Source organism: Zalophus californianus, chromosome 10 (assembly GCF_009762305.2).
Source record: "Zalophus californianus isolate mZalCal1 chromosome 10, mZalCal1.pri.v2, whole genome shotgun sequence".
NCBI lineage: Eukaryota > Metazoa > Chordata > Mammalia > Carnivora > Otariidae > Zalophus > Zalophus californianus.
Genome location: NC_045604.1, coordinates 51,618,275 through 51,631,167, shown reverse-complemented (window position 1 = coordinate 51,631,167; position 12,893 = coordinate 51,618,275). Strand labels below are relative to the sequence as shown.

The 12,893-nt window shown below is 44.1% G+C and overlaps 1 protein-coding gene across 5 annotated transcripts in view; it reads right to left on the bottom strand.

Annotated features, from left to right (window-relative positions):
* Positions 1-12,893, bottom strand: part of TNR (tenascin R) — a 424,235-nt gene that overhangs the window by 287,897 nt on the left and 123,445 nt on the right. The gene's annotated exons all lie outside the window — the stretch shown is intronic.

Sequence of the window (12,893 nt, the reverse complement as noted above, 5' to 3'; positions counted from 1 at the left end):
GGCTGAGCGGCTCATGGGATTAATCGGGTCTCAGCCGGCGCGTGGCTGTGCACCTGCCGCGCATGGGTGGTAATGGGCCTGGCCCACCCTTGCGCTGGCCGGATACGTGTCTTTCTTCCTCCTCCTCCTCCTCCTCCTCCTCCTCCTCCTCCTCCTCCTCCTCCTCCTCCTCCTCCTCCTCCGGCTCCGGTGCGACCCAGGTGGGGAAATGGGGTCTGAGAACAGCTCAGCCTTCTAGGTCCTAAGGGGCGGGTTCCCTGCCACCTGGTGCTGTTCTCACAAATGCTGTCTGTCCTACTTGAAACCAGAAAACACACTTCCCAGATAGCAAGGGCGGTTTGGATTCATGGCAAGAGGCTGGTACCATTCAGAGAGGAGGCAACACCTTAGCCTGGATAGGTTGACCCAGGCTTGCGTGCTTGGGCTGCTTCGCCAGGAGGGTGGAGGGCTGGGCCAGGTGATACAGAATCCCTTGTAGGACTTCCATTTGACTATGGGCCTACCTATCCTGGCATCCTTTATGTTTCAGCATTTTACAGAGGTATCCTAGTGCTCAATAGCACAGACTCTGGAGCTGGACTCCGGTTGTAATCCCTAGCCTTACCACTTATTTGCCGTGACCTTGAGCAGATGACTTACCTTTCCTACATCTGTACAATGGGGATAATAATACCAACTACCCTCTAGAGACGTTGTGACAATTACATGAATTAATACCTGTGGTATTTAGAATAATGATTGGCATATATAGTAAGCATTAAATGTTAGCTATCACTAGTAGAATCGTTAGTATTATTAGTAGCAATCTGGACTTGCCTAATGAGATGTCTTATAAAATAAAAGGGTTGGGAAAAAATGATCTTTCAGTGAATGTGGGATAGTTCTGTAAACACAGTCTTGTATGTTGTCCTTGGCTACCAGCATCAATTTGATTTAAAGGTGATTTGGCTTAGCAGAAAGTAAGGCTTCTATTTGTGTCCATACGTGAGCTGCACTCCCAGTTCTGACCTTATTGGACCTGGTGACTCCACAGCTGTAGTCCACACAGGGCTTGCACATAAAGACAGGGCTGCCGTATAGGGTTGAGTTGGTTGTGTCCTGCACAAGAGCTGCCACCAGATAGGTGAGTAGGAATTGAAATTCAGTTCATGCTCCACCCTCTAAGGCATGCTCCCCAGTTGGGGCTGATCTGCCTGGAGAAAGGAGTGTCTTTTCTTAATTTTTTTACAGAAGCACCCTATGTGCTACCAGCAGCCTTACAAAACTTTGAGAAGGTCACAGAAAATGCTAACCTGGACCAAAAACGGCCGGGGGGGGGGTGGGGGGCAGGTGTCGGGAGACAAGACAATTCACTCAGATGCAGGTACTGGATCAAAAACGTATGTAACAAAGGAGATTCTGAGTCTGTGCTGTGGTCTTGATTGAAACAATTTCTTGCATTTTCTTAATCTGACATCTTGCTGTCCTCTTTCTGCTACCTTATGCAGCGCTCATTTAGATTAATTTTGCTGATCAGATCAAATCACTTTGCCTATATTAGAAATGACATGCAGTCTCTACATATTTACCCATATTTATATGTGTGCAGAGAAATGTCTACAGATATGAAACATGAAAATACAGAAATGCCTTTATCCCCCTTATCTTCAATTTGTGTTTAGCTGATTTTGGTAGTCCAGTAGCTACAGCTCTCAGAGGAGTCTGGTAAAAACCACCCCTTCCTAAGTTCTCTCTGCAGAGAGCTGAGCTTTGGCAAGGTCATGCAGTCAATCTTGAGTCGCTGAAGACACCGAGGCCCTTGAATTTGTCTCCTAGAGTTGACCGGAGCTGACCACTGTTTACATTCAGTTGGATGCATGTTTATGTGTCTGAGGGTGGGGAGAGTGTGTCACCAGCAGGGTTTCAGGCACTATGGGGAGATGTCACATGGCAGAGGGGAAAAGGTAAGAGCATTGAAAGTCAAGAGGCTTAGATTCCAGTTTGGATCTGGAATATTAAAAGCTGTGAAAACTGAGTAAACATCCAGCCACTCAAACTTGAGTTTCTTGGCCTGAAAATGGGGATAGTAATATTTCCTGAGCATTAATGGGGATCCAATGCTATACAGCATGTGAAAACTATGAAGCTATACATACAGTCAACGAGCAGATTCAGCTGAGAGTCACCAAGAACCTGTTGTGTGCCTCGTATTGAGCTAAGAGATACACAAGGAAATTGTTCCTGCCATCAATTCGCTTGTGATCTGTAAAATGAGGAGGTTGTTACACATTATCTCAATAGTCCTTTTCAGCTTTAGGGCTCTTTCTTACTCTATTCCTATAAAATGGAATAATGATAGGATTTTAGAGCTGGGAGGGGCAGTGGGAAAGAAAGAACAAATATACATCTAAAACATGTAAGAACAGTTTGAAAGGAGCCAGGGAGAAGAGCACAACTTGGAGTGAAGCTGTCTTGGGAGGAGACACTCAGTTTCCCTGCTGGCCTTCCCTGGGCACCCCTTCTGCACAAAGCAGGGAGGTCTGAGGACCTCTGGGGAGATACAGCGAGCAGAAGAGGGAGGAGGTCAAGCAGACTTTCCTCTGAGGGGTTTTGAAAGTTTATGGATCTGCTTTTAATTAATAACCTAATTATTTGCTCTCCAGGCTCTTGCAAATAAATAAATAAATAAATAAATAAATAATCCTCAAACTACCTGCTGCCCAATTCTAATCAAAAGATCAAAGGCAAAAAGGAGTGTAATTGTTGGAAGGTCACGCAATCTAGTCCATCCTCCCTGTATCACTGGTCCTGGCACTGCATCAAGGCTTTTTTAAAACCCAGATTTCCTGGGAGCACCTGGGTGGCCCAGTTGTTTAAGCCTTTGACAACTCTTGGTTTCATCTCAGGGTTGTGATCTCAGGGCCATGAGATGGAGCCCCACCATGGGCTGCATACTCAGCGTGGAGTCTGCTTAGGACTCTCACTCCCTCTCCATTTGCCCCTCCCCCCTCATCCACCCCCCCAAATAAATAAATCTTTAAAAAAACCCAAAAGCCTAGATTCCCTGGCCCCACCTCCAGTTTCTGATTCAGTTTCTGATTCTGGGGGGAGCTCAAAAATTTGCACTTCTAGTAAGTTCCCATGTGAGACTGATGCTGTAGGTTCAGAGCTACTTTGAGAACGACTTGTCTCAAGAATGTCAAGTTGATCAGGTCTAGCCTAACGCAGAGCGATACATACATGCAGCACATTGTTTTGATTTCTAACTGTAGGGTATCTTTCACTGACCCCTGCTAGGGTATCCCTGCTGACCCTATGTCCTCCTGTTGTAATGAGGAATAATACAAGTAACAGTCTGAAGAAATTGCTGGCATCTTGATGATGTGGAGGATGTCAGCTGCTATATCTCCCAGTGCTCTTTTATTAGGATCCAAGAAAGAAATCTCTGTTAGTTCTCAGAAGGAGAAAAAAGAACATTTTTTTTTTTTTCAGAATGATTGGGATGCTTTTCCCTTCCAGGTCACATAACTTCATTTGGCCACTAGAAAGCTCTGAGACTAACACACAGCCTATTTCCAATAAAGAGAAGCTTATGGCACATATTTGAAGGGACTAATCTTCCCTGTCATATATTTTCACTCAACCTCTTCTTCCTCTTCCTGTTTTTCTTTTGTCAGCTTTCTCAAAGCCATCCTGGAATGAGGGAAGAATAAATGAATACATAAATAATGAAATAAAGAAATGGTGAAAATTACGTGCACTAGTCCTGAGAGGACAAGAAATAGTGTGGTAATAGAAGTTGGTGTCAGTAAATGGGTGTTGTTTGTCTGTTTTAGTGTGGTAGGTAACAAAAGTGATTTACCCAGGATCCACCAGCGATATGCTGGAGACCTGGCACTAAAGTATAAATCTTCTTGCTCCAGCGACAGAAACCTTTTTTCTCATCTTTCCTGCTTCCTGTATCTATGCTGTACATAAAGCATCGAGATAACCGGGCTCCTGCCTTGGTTGGTGTCAAGCTTTCCAACCTGAGAAATCAATAAAATGAGTTTGCTTCGAACCCGGACACTCCTGCTCCCAAAGGAAATAGGGAGGGGTCAGTCCGAATTTATAAAAAACTTAAAAAGAGGGCCTAATCATTAATACATGATTTTTTTTTTTTTGAGTTGGGAGATGGTTGCTAATTTCTCCCACTTCTTGGCAGTCACTGTAGCAATTAATAAATTGACACCAGTAGGGGCAGGAAGAGTTAGAATTCTACAGAATTCTAAAATGATGCTTCAAAGAATTCAAACAAAAGAATGCCAGGGTGACAACGAAGAGTGATTCTAACTGTTATGTAATAGCCAGTGTGCACAGAGCCCACATCCCAGGGGTTAAATCGGGGTGGGAGCGGCTTGGCAGTCTGTGAGGATCACTCTGGACTTAGCACCCGGGAGTGGTGAGGTGTGGGGCACACTCAAAGCAGCCCAGCTCCTGTTTGCTCCTCCAGGAGACCCAGACAGGGTGGGTAAGCCCTTCCTCTGGCCTCCCAGCACACTCTGTGCCCTGCACTCACCACACTGCACTGAAAAGTTACCTACTCCAGTGTCCATGTGGCTAGACTGCAGACTCTCTCACGGAACAGCCAGAGAAAATTCCAGCAGGGTCAGCATAGAGGACCAAGACCTTTTTTATTTTCATTATTTTATTTTCCAGTTAATAGAAGCATTGAAAAGCTTTTAACCTTACTAATTGGTTTGGGAATGGTACACCAAGGCTGATTATCTCTTGTGCCCACCATGAAGACCTACTGGACCCTGATCAACCTTGACCATCTTGGTTAAGGAAGCCAAACTGCAGGAGGGGGAGGGGGTTAGATTAGGACGGCACAGCCCTCCCCCTTCCCTGCTGCCCCTCTCCTAATGAATTCTTCAAACTGCATCCAGAGGAGGAGATGGGCAGAGGCAGACCAGCCCGCTAACCAGCTGCATTAATCATGCTCTATCCCTTCAGCCCCGTGAGATGGATGGCCCTTCAGCAGACCAGTGTTCAGGTGCAGTGCTACCAATAAGCTTAATTCAGCACTTCTTGATCTTCACAGGAGCCCCCTATCCCAGCACCTGAGTAGCCCTATGAGGTAACAGGTACATCAAAGACTGGCAAGGGGTTCCCAGGAGTTCTGGGTCAGAGAATTGGGCTGGCCTCAGCATTCCTTTTGCTGTTGGGAAGTATCAGGCTGGGAAAGTTCACTCAAGATCACAGGAGGAAGGCAGGGCATACTGAAAAAAAAAAACACTCTTCATGCCGATACTATCTGGCTGCCCAGAGAGGAGAGGGAGTTAGAGACAGACCGGCTGACTCCACTGTGCTCCAGCTTTTCGAGAAACTATGTATATACCATGCTCTCCCCTCCTCTCCATTTATATCCCATTTGCCCTTTCAGAACCAGTCCGTTTTGTGTACAACTGATGGAGTGACTCTGTTTTCAGTGGGGCTTTCAAAGGCAGTTCCTGTGCACCTCCCATGTATGTGCCACAGCCCCCTGAGTCCCTGGTGCGCTCATTCTGCCACCCTCTGCTGTGACGCCAACCGTGGTGACATGACCGCCTATGACCTAAATCATACCTATAAGTGCCTGAGGGAGGAGTGGTCAGAGATGCACAAAATGTGACTTTTGCCCCCAAGGAGTTTACAGCCTATAGTGGAGGAGAAACCATACACAAATGAAACACCCAGAGAAGAGCTTGACAAGTGTAATTAATGGGTTGGCTTGGATTTCATCTTTTTTCTTTCTCCAGTGTACCAAATGGAAGAAGTGTAGGCAAAGAATGTAATGACAAGATGGTGGGCAGTACAGAGAGGGAAGATAATAGGTCATCCTCAGAATGGGCAGTCAGACCTCACATCATAAAGAATTGTCTATAAATAAATAGTAAATCCAACAAAACCATAGACGTTGGAGTCAGAGAGACCTTACTCCGAATCCCAGATCTTCCATTTATTAGCTGTCTGGCCCCAAGAAAGTTGTTAACTTCTCTGAATTTCAATTTTCATATCTGCAAAATGACCATGATAAAATCTATCTCATTGTTGAGAGTTTGATATGACTCAAGGAGGTCAAGTGTCTAGCACTGTGCCTTGGTCAACATTGGCCTTTAAAAAGTGCCAGTTGATTCATTTTTTTTCTTAGTCATTCAACAAATATATAATGAGGATCTGCTATGTCCTAGACATCATGCGAGGCCTGGCATACATCAAGGGTGAATGAAAAAGAGTCCTTGTCATCAGGAACAAGGCATTTGTGGCCAGGGAAACAGATAAGCAAATGGACAATTACAATTCAGTCTGTTAAATGCAAGGATGAAGGAAGCACAAGACTGTGCCATGGCAGACCAGAGAAGACATCTTAAAATTTCCTTTCCCATCCCCTTAGTCACTGCATTATTTTTTTCTCCTTCCTTCTTTTAAGATTATCTGGCCAATTGATTTTTTTTCCCCTTATGCTGATAAATCTTTAGTGCTCTAAGGAATTGCTAGTCACTTCATCTGCCCAACCAGCAAGCATGAGAGCTTTCTCATCTTTCAGCATTTCTTTCCTCCTGCCTGGTTGTCCTCACATTTCTTCAAAAGCGGGCTTAACCCCTGGTTGTTCTCTGTTCTTTGCACCGGCTATCTATCAGGGGAGTTGGCAGGGGAGATTTGGTGTTGGGAAGGGTTAGGCGAAGTCCTGGATGGAAGAATCCCTGATATGGAGCTGAGGGAAAGAAGAGCATGTTGTGCGCTCTTCGCTTCATCCACCCATTCCTTCTTAAACAGACAATCATTTATTTGATGTGGGCTGAGATTTATTTCATGACTTACGGGACTGGAGATTTGGGGGCAATAAAAATTTGTCAGACTATTCAGCCTGTCATCTTCTGAGTGCCTTCTTCAGGCGCCAAGGTCTCCTTAACTACCCAGATAAGTCTTCCAGATGACTGCTGGGTCTGCTGTCAAGGGGATCAGTCTGTTTTCTACTGGGCTGCTCTATGGGACCAGAGGGGCCTGCATGCAAGGATGGATGCTGGGCTTAAAGGAAGCCAGACTCTGGCAGAGAGTGATGTACCTGCTGTTAAAAATATGACCTACCGTGTTGGCAAGTGCTTCTTTGAGCTTTAAGGGCTGTGGTCATTGCAAGGAAGTGAGATGGTGAGATGTAGTTGAAAGAGTCTTGGACTTGAATTTAGGAACCCAAAATTATAATCCTGTCACAAATTAGTTTACATAACTCTGGGCAAATGCATTAACCAATCTGTGCCTCAGTTTCCTCACCTGTAAACCGAGAAGGGACTCTTAGTTTCCCTAGGAATGGCTACAAGCTGACAGAATTCCTGAACTTGACTTACAGATGTAGTGCAGACCCTTTTTCACAGGGGCACTGTTGATGCTCTGCCCAGGCTCCATCCCTCCCTCAGCTTCCGTGAGCCTCTACTTCTCCTTGGTTCCCTTCTGAGGACAGCCCATGGACCACAGGGGCTGCCTGGGAGTTTACCTTCTACCACCTCATCGCCCCCTGGCCCTTAACCAATGCCTGATGCATGCAGGAGCATGAAAGCAACATTGTTTCAAGTCTGAACAAACTCTTGAGATGCCTGCACTCTAGAGCTCCCCTGAAGAATCAGGCTGAGACTGGTATCTTGCCTAAAATATCACCTTGCTTGGTTCCCTCCCCGTCCCTGGTCTGCTTCCCTCTCTCATACTAGGTTCTTCTGGGGCACTTTCACATGAATCCTTGTCCAGGGGTCTGCCTCTGGGTTTCCCAATCTACGACACCTTTCAAATCTGAAAAGTTAGTATAGAATTCATTCTATTAATAAAATATCTGTCGATCACTTTTCTTCCTGTTCCTTCCTTTCTATATCTCTAGTATTTCTGGCCTCCTCATAAACTTTCCTAAGACCAGTGGTGGAGAATTGTTGGGACTGAGTTGCCTTGGGATTGTAGGTGAAATAGACTTGTAAGTGGCTTGAAAGAGACATTTCAGGCAAGATGGAGGCTATCTCCTTTAATTCCTAAAAGCCTGGAATGACTAGGCTTTTGTTAAGCATTTATGCAACCCAATAGTCAACATTCAAACTTGTGACTACAACATACATGAAAATCTAATGGGATGGGTTCTGCTTGTAAAGAGGTAGGTTGGAAACATTCTTCCCAATTCTGAGCAACTATAGAACTTACTGGTCCTCTAAGGCACTTCAGCTTTTCTAACCTATATTGTACTTATGGATACATCTTATCTTCCAGACTAGACTGGAAGAATTCTTATTTAATGAGTCACAAGCACCTAGCCCCCAAAGCACAATATTTTATAACAGTCAGAACTCAATAAACATAGAAAGAATTAAAATAGATGTGAAGAGCAGAATAATGGAGTAGAATGGTCATCAGTAGTAGAGTTAAGCACACTTACGGTCAAATTGAGCTCTGGGCAGACTGGTGTAAGTTATATTATTCCCCCCCCCCATTTTCCTCAACTATAAAGTGGAGATGATACTAAGTACTTCATGAGGTTTTCCTAAGGCGTGGAAGCTATTATCCTTAGGGGATTTATGAAAGTTTCAAATACACGGCAGCCAACGAACTAATACTAGCTCCTGCTGAGCCCAGTCAGTTCTATAGTGAGAAGAACAGCAGAGGCTCTCAGGCCTGAAGACTCTATGCCTTACTGGGAGACGCCAAGGAGCTTTGCTGTGTGCACATGCTTTCCTTCTAATACAGTTCACCCCAGAAGCACCACGGGGTTTAGAAGCCTTTGATGTTTCTATTTTCAAGAAATCTTCTGATGTCTTATTATTCTCTAACAAGTGGATCTAATCTGGAAACTTTCTGATAGTACACATTGCTATGGAAATGTAATATACAATAAAGGGGGCGCTAGAAATCAATGGGGAGAAGACAGATTGTTTAAGATGGCATTAATTTCGTGGACTTACTTTACTTAACCATTTGCTGCAGTTATCTTTCTGGAGAAAAACAACTCTATTCCTTTAAATGAGCATCACACAAAGTAGAACATGCAAATTAAAGGGCTAAATGCAATGCCTAGTAAAATGTTGTTGGAAGAAAATGTAAGAGAACCGTGCCCTCTTTAAAGAGAGCACGTTCTGCATGGAGCACTGGGTGTTATACGCAAACAATGAATCATGGAACACTATATCAAAAACTAATGATGTAATGTATGGTGATTAACATAACATAATAATAAAAAAAACAATAAAGAATCTTAAAAAAATGTACGAGAATCACTTTGTGATCTTGGGTAGAGGAAGAACTTCCTAAACAAAATTTCCAAAACATAAGGCATAAGGAAAAAAAAAGTGGAATCTGATTGAAAAAAAGGATTTATGAATAATGCAGATAAAATTGACAGATAATATTGGGAAGAAATATTGTAATGTCTGAAAATTACAAAGGACTGATATATAAAATGTATAAGGGGCTCCTGTAAATCAACAACAAAAAGACAGAAAATCTAACGGAAAAATGGACAGAAGGTAAGAATAGGAAATAAAAAGACTGAACTCCAGAGTGTAATAAGGAAAAGAAGAGCTGTTCAAGCACATTAGTAATCAGAACTGTGCAAAGTTAAATAATGAGACACCACTTTAAACTGGGGGAGTGACAAAAATCCTAAAGTTAGATGACACCAGGTATTGGCATGGATGTGGGCTATACAAACCCTCAAGCCCTGCAAGTAGGAGTGTACAGCCATTCTAGAGAACAGTCTGGTAGTCCTCAAATGGAGCCAATCTGCATACATTCCAAAGAACTGGAGGTCCACAAAGAGGCATGCTCCAGACCCCTCCCCACAGCCCTGTTTGCTGGGCAATGTGGTGGGGATTCTCTTGAGTTTTGATCCTGGGGAATGGATAAGCCACACGTAGTCCATGCACATCATGGAGCACTTTGCAGCAGGAGGAAGCTATAGACTAAATGTGCATATAGTAACCCAGATGGAGCCTTCAAGCATAGTGAGAAGTAGAGGAAGTAAAAACTTGAGTTAAATTTATTACTCAATTCGACTTACATAAATATTGGATTGATAACACGCATAGTTTGCAAGAACATACACATACATCAAATACATTAGAATCATTGCCTATGGAGGTAAGAGAATGGAAGAGGGGAATGAGGAATAAATCAATAAAAAGAAGGAAAAAAAGTAAACACTAGGAATGGGGTCCGTGTTTCCTGTCTTTTTACAACAGCTGCTGAGGTTGAGGTGATCTGGGGGATAGACCTTTCAACAGTTTTTGGCTGCAGAGACTTGAGGGTTTTAGAAATAGGAGCTGGACTTAGTAGTGGGGTCATCTAAGGTGCCATCCTCAGGAGTACCTTGTAGATGTCCCCACACTCTTGGGACTTGGCTTCTACTTGGCAGGCATAGAGACAATTTCTGTCTTTGGCCAGGTGACACTGGGCTGACTTGTGTTAACAAGTGTCAGGAAGGACAGGATCCTTGGGTGCTAACTATATATGCTGGGTGCCTGAGATGCATGTGAGAGAGAGGTTAATGTCAAGGCCAGCTGATTAAGTTACAATGAGGAGCCATTTTCATACAAGCAGAGCACTAAATGCTCCATGATTAGTGCATTGTTTCCCTGTAGTCAAACTACATGAGAAGCCAAATCATCATCAGAAGTTTTCTTTGATGGGGACAGAGGTAAAGCCAAAGGAATTTAAATGATCTTATAAAATGTCACTCAGTGGACAGAACTTAAGAGATTGTTATGTGACAGGGATAGTCTTGCTAATGAGAATATAATGCTGGGATCATATCCATATTGAAATTTGGATACATATAGAACACCTAATCTGATGCACTCAAGTAAAAAAAAGATAGGCTGAAGATTGGGACCTAAACAGCTTTGATCATAAGCGGAAGCTTGATTCCAGACAAATAACATAACCAACCACCTTAGGAAAAACATCACTGAGAACAAAACCACCCTAGTTTCTGCAGATGGGGATAAATGTAAAGAAAGCTTCTTATACCTGGCAGTGCTGAGTTTTACCTGAGCCCTGTGATCCTGGAAAACAGGGAAGATAAGAAAACTTTTCTGTTTCAGGAAAGATCCATCCTTCTCCAGATGACTGAGGTAAGACTCATAGATGCCCCCTTGTTTACCTATGTCAGGGCTGGACACAGATCCTCTGTGTTCCTCATAAATGAGTAGCTGAACCACTTCTCCCCACCGATCAATTGGAACAAGATGCTTGTTACCAAACTTTGGTTAAGCTTCTCTCCCTCCCCCATATCCCTGAACTTTGGTCAGCTTTCAACTCCTTAAAGCCCGTCCTGAGAATGAGCTGGCCTCAGGGTCATCCCCCCATCTACCGTCCTATCCTGCCACCCTTCCAACCCACGTCCCCAGCCCTGGTTCTCTGCAGCCTGGTCTGCTCCTCCCTGTACAAGAACACCCCTTTGCCTCCATGGGATACTTGCAGATCTATGTTACAGAGGTCTCCCTATTGCAAGAGATCCTTTCTCCACCCTTGAAATAATCCTTTCTAGTAGTGTCTCCTCACCAAGTTGGGATTTTTAAAATTTGACACACCTCAGAGATCTTCCCCTCCAGCTTCTCTGAGGGTCCTGGAGGAGATGCTCCCATCTGGACTCCTAAGAATGGCATGAAAGAAGAGAGGGAGGAAGGACAGGATCCTTGGGTGCTAACTATATATGCTGGGTGCCTCATTGGTGTTTTCCCTTCCTGTGGGAATTACTACATCACTTCATCACCGAGGCTGCTCCATGCTCCCTGTTGGCCTGGAAACCCAGATGCTCTCGCCCAGCTTCTACTTTAAAGGTCACCCTTTGATGTTTCTGTTGAAATCGCCTCCTCCTTGCCCTTTGCTTGGTTCTTCACTGATGCATTTATTTATTTAAACTTAAAAACTTGCAGAGTGACTTAACCTGGCCCACCATTTTGGAAGAAAGCGGCACTGCTTTTGATTCCTCCGAGGCTCGTGGTCATCTGGGGATCGTTCTTGATTCTGTCATGTCAGTGTGGAGTGATGTCCACCCAAGCCCCTTGTCTCAGGTGTATTTCTGACTCTTCAAGCTCCTATCCTGGTCTCCATTTCCTTCCCTCTGCTCTTGACCTCCTTCTCTTTCTCCTCATGCTGACCCATTAACAAATGAATTAATTGGTTCACTACAGAAGCATATTGAAAACACTGCCTGTGTTTGGGGGGTTGTTCCAGGCACTGAAAACACGTAGACACACAGTTCCTGCCACTGAGTAGCTCTCAGACAGCAGTGGAGACAGACACACAAAGTAATATAGCACAACATGATTAATCCTATAATAGAGATATGAGGAAAATAATAGTGCTGTAGATTGAGTTTAAATCAATGTGTGTTGGGGGGACGACGACGAAAAACAGACAAGCAGCAATTGAAAATGTTTCATGTTTTATATCTAATACCCAACCTTCCTTGGGGCCCTGAGATAATTCCTTCCTTGGAGGTCACAGACTAGATAATATAGTTCTTCATCTGTTAGACACCAGCTACAGAGTCCTTCCTAGGAATGAGCTTGATAAACCCACTCAATCTCAATTTTGGAGAAGCAGCTTCCAGGTTGGGTTTTGGGGGTAGGGGGAGGCAGGGGGAGCTCTAGCCTGGATTTCCTTACCATCCACCCTTGTCTTTCCTCAGTCTCCAAGAGATACTGGTCAGCGGGGCTCACCTTTGGGCCCCACTCCCCTCACCCCATCCTTTGGTTTCTTCTATACTGCCTTGGACTAAAGGATGCTCCAGCATCCTTAGGTGGTCCTAAGGCTCTAAATGACCCTGTAGTTTTGCTCAGGAGTCTCTTTCTTTCTTTCTTTCTTTCTTTTTTGAAGGCCACTGACTTTATTGATTTAAAAAACTTTACAAGGACAGTGAC